Raw genomic sequence first — 6,445 nt, 5'->3', positions numbered from 1 at the left:
AGTTGCTCCATTTAAAAGAGATGGATAGACATATTAAGATCAATGAAAGAAATAGATTACAGAAAGCCAATAAGACTCAAAATGTTAGAAGTATGATAAAACAAGTAGACACAGTAATCAAGACTGTTAACAGAATTTCATGTGATTTAACAGAATTAAATAGGATACATTACTGTGCAGTAAAATTGATAACAGATAAAGCATTACCATAGAAACACAGGGCAATAAGGAAAAGGAAGCAAAGACATCAAATACCATCACTGAAGTATCAAATAGAGAAATCTATTAAACAATTTAGACAAAAATGTCAATTTCAGAAGGGTATAGAACTAAATTTATAGAACACTTGGTCTTTTCAACAATACAAACTGTTCATTGAAAAGGTTATTTATCAAACATCTAGAAAATAATTAAGAAAACAAAATTATATCATACAGAAAATCTTTGGGACTACTATAAAGCAATAAATAATCAAATGCCAAATGACAATGACAAGAATTTAATACTTCTCTCCACAAAGCAAACATCTCTGTCATTGCAACGGAAATGTTCACATGGAAATTTATTTATAGGTCCTTTATGACACCACATAAAATGGAAATAATATTCAAACAAAATATAGGATGTTGGAGATGTCAAAGGAACTTGAGAACAGATTGGAGGCATATGTTTTATGATTGTCATTTACTTAAAGCATTTTCGGATAAAATATATTTTTCTTGCAAATAGTTTTTAATGATAATTTCCATTTGTTTAAATCTTTGATCCTGTTTAATGCTCTCATACCCCAATGTCTTGCTAAAACAAAGTTTTCACTTTTATGGACACTTCTGGCTATAGCATGCAAAACCATTACTACAAATTGGAAAAGTGAGACTTCACCCACATTTAAAGAATATAGAAACATCGTATTGAATGTATCATGAATGGAAATGAGAACCATTAGAATGAGAACAAAAGAATCACATCTTATTACAACTCAGGGAAGAAAGTGAACAAACTAATGGAGAGAGTTGACTATAATACCTCATGAAATGAAGTGTTAAATGTAAATAATATGTAATATTTTTTAAACTTCAACACCTTTGTAAATAGTTTGTTTAGATTTTATAATTGCTGACTGTATATAGTTGTTAACCTGTCTAAATTATGTTTTAATATTGCAAAGTTATGAAATTACATTCATTTTGTAAAATCAGTAAAACATTTAAGCAAAAAAAGAAGGATATAGAAGAGGAACAGATCAACAAAAATACTTAGAAAGATAAATGTGATAAAAGAAATGCACAGTTATCAGAATAGACCAGGATCTATCATACATAGTTGCAGAAAATAAGCTAAAGATATTGGCACAGGTAGAAAAACTTAGAAGATATGCAGATAAATTAAAGGAAAAAGTACAAAATAAGCAATTCATTGCTGACCCAAAAATGTTTTATAGAGAAATGGGAAAGGAAAAGAAATACCACCAGCAAAAATATGCTGAATGGACAGAAAAAGTAAAAGAAATAGTAAGAAGTTCAAATGTACAGCTTATCAAATGGGATGAAGTACTGGTTAGAGAAACTGAAATAAAATTAAAAAAAAGTTTATTGTTGGAATACCCCAGGCCCAGATGCAGTACCTAACCTCTGGCTAAATGTAAATGTGTTACATAAAGATTTAGCCCTGAATAACTTATATGCACATCTCAAACAGACACCAACCTGGTTAGCAACAGGAAAAATGAAGTGAACCTGCAAGCTATCCTAAGAACTATAGACCAATAACTTGCCTTTCCAATGATGTATAAACTGTATACTGGAACTGATCCCAACAGAGTTTATAGTCATTTAGAAGAAAACTCAGTCATGGCAGTAGAACAGAAGTGTAACAAAAGAAAATCATATGGAACAAAGGACCTTTTATTGTTAAATAAAGTCATAATGGAAAATTGTAAAAAGGAGAAGAATCTAAGTATGGCATGGCTAGATTACAAAAAAGGATGTGACAGTATCCCACATTCATGGATAAACGAGTGCTTAAAAATGTATAAGATATACCCTACACTCATCAATTACATTACAGTGACCACGAAACAGTGGCAAACCACTTTGTAGCTAAGCCATGACAAGGGATAAATGATTATCACAGGGATAAAAATTCAAAGAGGGGGTATTCCAGGGTGACTCTTTGTCACTGCTGCTCTTTGTCTTGCCCTTAATCCATTAAGATGTCTAGTTATCAAATTATGTCATGGTTACAACTTGGTTCCCAGAAAACAACAAACTATAAAGACTTTTCATCTTTTTTTTTTTATGTGGATGATTTAAAACTGTATAGTTCATCAGGTGAAGATCTGAAAGCACAACTGCAAGTGGTCAAAACTTTTTTCAAATGATATAAGAATGTTATTTGGTCTTGATAAATATGCAAAAACAACATTTAAATCAGAAAAGCTACAGCACCAAGAAAATGTCAGTCTGGTACAGAAGTGTCATATAAAGGAACTTAAGCAGGAGGGAGTATATAAATATTTGGGAATTGTTGAAGGATTGACAATAAAACTTAAACAGATGTGAGTAAAACTCAGTAAGGAATATAAACTGAAAACAGCTCTGACTTCTAGGAACAAAGTCCAAGCCAAAAAAAAAATGTTCTTTCTGTTCCTGTTCTAACCTACAATTTTGGGGAATTTATTGGCCCCAAAAGGTATTGGATCAGTTGGACAGGAAAACAAGAAAAATGCTTCACACTTATCAAATGATATATAAAAATCAGTGTATACCAACATTATATATTCCTCGTTCTGAAGGAGGTTTGGGCCTCCTCAAAAGTGATTACATGCATAGATCTGCAAATGTAGGGCTACATACATATTTGCTGACCTCACCAGATCCAAACATAGTGAAAGTTTTAAAACATATTGCAAAAAAAAAAAAAAAAATCTATTTAAGATGTATTTAGTGATATATATTTTATTTTTTATACTGATTTATTTGAATTATTAATCTATGCCATCTTTTTAAATTTGTTGTTTAATTATGTAAATAAGTCACATATTCAATTAAAGAATATTTTTAAGGTTTATATACAGTTCTTCAAACATTATATATTAGCTCTGAGGAAGTTCTATTAAACGAATGAAAGCGCTTAGCTTAAAAACGTTTTTCGAGTGTTATTTGCAATAGTTTATTTAGTAACCACTTAGTCTAAGCAACTGCTTTTTCATTTTCTTGGTTTGAAATTTTCAAAACATGAGGAGAACAAGTCTGAGGACTTGCCTGCTTAGTTTAGCAGAAGCATATCATTGTCAATGGGAATGGAAATCAAACTGGTAGTAGACAAATATCAGGCAGCAATTGAATGTGTCAAAAAACAAAAGAAATATTGCAAAGAGAAAGATCAAATGAGAAGGCAAGAAATGTGGAAAAGGCATGAATATAGCTGCAAATACAGAAAACTCCTGGAACAATTTCATGTCAAACAGGATTTAATGCAGGAATGGTTAAGGAGATGTGAATTTAAACCAAAAGGTGAAATGTTAATATCGGCAGCCAAGGATAGTCCAGAATAGTAGACTGTGTGCAGGTTGGTTTACAAAGCCCATTGAATATATGGGAGAAACAGCCAAATGCAGGTTTTGGAAAACAGAACTGGAAACAGTTATGCACCTTGTTCCTGGGTGTGATACACTAATGTCAGAGGGCAGGACTGTTGCACTGGGAGTTGTGCAAACATTACAATACTGAAGTAGCTCAGAAGCACTGGAAACATGAGCCACAAAGCAGTACAGAGAATGATAAAGTTTATATCACATGGGCTTCAGATTCTAACTTAAAGAATGCTTTCCTCAAAAGTGAAAAGGGTAAGAATTCATTAATAAATGGAGCTTTGTGGCAAGCAGAGGATAGTAACTGCAGTATAACAACCTGAAGAATAAGACATTTGGAGGGAGAGTAGCTCGGTTGTAATAGCAAGCCACTTATTACAGTGTCACTACAGTGTTATGCAGTTTTACTTCCTGTCATTTGACAAGGCGATGAAGTGGCAAAGCTTAGTGATGACAGTTTAGAGAGTCCTGGGTATGAGATGGACACATCTAAGGGCATATTTAAGATAATTGTGGATTAAGTTTGTAATTTCTTCTGTGTGTCGGCACCTTTGCTGAGTTACATAATGTCTAATAGTACTTGGTGTCCCTTTTCCTGAGTTACTAAGGTTTATGGAAAATTGTTGGTGGGTAAAAAATACCACTGCTGTAGAATTTTTGCTATTATCCACTCAAAGGTCTTGCTTTTCAGCCAATTCCAGATGTAACTAAAATTGTTTTTGAGTGTGGCTTGCATCATATTAGGATAAGGGCCAGAATAAAGATAATATCTTCAGAACACAGTGTGCGCTTGATAGATGTGAGGTCAAATGGAAGGTTATATACAAATATTAAGGACTGAAAGGGTCCCATTATTGAGCCCTGTGGTATACCAGCATAAAAACACACTATTGTCAGAGGGGGTGTCATCTTTTATAATTATGAAGGTTCTTTCTTTTATGGAGGGAAAAGAACCACCATAATGCTGATTCCTTGAGGGTATAATTCAAAAGGCTGCAAATGGCCTGGAGAAAATACATTAGATACATGACATTATATGTACAGAGAATGATAAATTGTAATATATATATATATATATATATATATATATATTATATATATATATATATATATATATATATATATATATATATGGTGGTGCTGCGGTAGCGTTGTCGCCTTACAGTTAGATGTTGTCCTGTTTGATTCTCAGCTAGAGCGTCTTCTGTGTGGAGACATGCATGAATGGGCGTACCTTCGTTGAAGTTTGTGTGGCAGGGCTGGCAACTCAGCACGTAAAAATCTACTGCCAATCATTAGCGGACCGGAGTTCCACTGTGGCGACCCCTAACCGGGAAAAGCCGAAAGACACAACAACAAAGATATATATATATATATATATATATATATATATATATATATATATATATATATATATATATATACATATATAATATGTCATTCAAGCCTAAAGTAACTTTTTTGTATTCTTCCAGTTAACACCAATAGCTCCTTATCACATCCAGACATTTTTTGGGTCTGTCTTCCTTAACAAAATGAATCACCAATTAATAATAGGCAGTATTACAAAGTGCAAGGTCTAGTTAACAAAATTGTACTAAGTAATTCTCTCTGTATATAATGTTATGTATTGTGTTTTTCCCAGGCTGACACTGAAACGGATCCAATGGGATCAGTGCTTTACCTCGATTAACAAATTCAAAATAAAATAAATCCCCACCAGTACTACAACCAGGGACCTAAATTGTCACCAACAGATAAATAGAACACTGTGGAGGGTTAGTTTTATAACACAGTTCATTCCAAACCTATGGAATAAACTTCCGCTGCTGTTAAGCAGTTTGACTTCATAGCTTCCTTTAACCATAAACTAGATGACAGGATGGGTTCTCACATATTTACTCTGGAATTGTCTTGTATGGCCCTCCTGCAGAAAGGAAGTGTGGCCTAAGGGAGGGTATTTGCAATGAGAGGTAAATTTCTCCACTGCAGGACATCTGAGATAAAACTCGGTAGCCTTGGAATATCTATGAATAATCTCAGATGTCCTGCAGTGGCGAAATTAACCAATGATTTCCCCTTATTATTCATATTTTCACATCTGAATTTATAGTTTCATAAGTGAGACACCTACATGTTATTGAGGGGTACTGTATGAAATGTCCTGGTGGGAGAATGAAAAGTACACTGTCAGAGTGGAATTATAGTACACTGTACTGGAGGTACTGGTAGTTATTTGCTAGGAAATTATAAAAATATGAAATATGTTCATATGTGCTTAAGATTTCTAAAACGGATGACTTAAAAACTGTTGAATGGCATCATATGAAAACTTCCATGTGCTTGAAGAAAACTGTCATTGATATTTGTATACTAAGCTGCACATCTTAAGAGATATTCAAGGTTATTTATATTGCTAATTGTACAAATAAACATAATTATTCATATTTCTGCAAATAATCTGAGTAAGTATGCATGGAGAAATGAGATTTTTGCTGTCATGTGAAAGCTTATGTCTGGGTAACAAAGTTAATAAAATGTATTTAGGTTTTACAGTTTCCAAGATATCACAATTAGTTTGTGCATCTTTAGAGAAAAATATAATTTGGGGCTTGTATGCATAATAATATAATATAACATTGATGTAAAGACTGCCAAGTAATGACTATTATCAATGCAAAGAAGACTCCTTATTGATAATATTGCTGTTTGTACTTTTTTAATAGCATTTATTGTTCACAGAATATTTACATTTCTTTTTGATTTCCCAGAAAATGCTTGGAATGTAAAAATGTGTGTAGCCTGCTACAGGTGTGACATTCCACATAATGTAGGTGTTAATAGGATATACAA

Source organism: Protopterus annectens, chromosome 15.part0 (assembly GCF_019279795.1).
Source record: "Protopterus annectens isolate FY-2018-M chromosome 15.part0, PAN1.0, whole genome shotgun sequence".
NCBI classification, from domain to species: Eukaryota; Metazoa; Chordata; order Ceratodontiformes; family Protopteridae; genus Protopterus; species Protopterus annectens.
The sequence above is the reverse complement of the archived record's forward strand: the minus strand, read 5'-3'. Positions refer to the sequence as shown.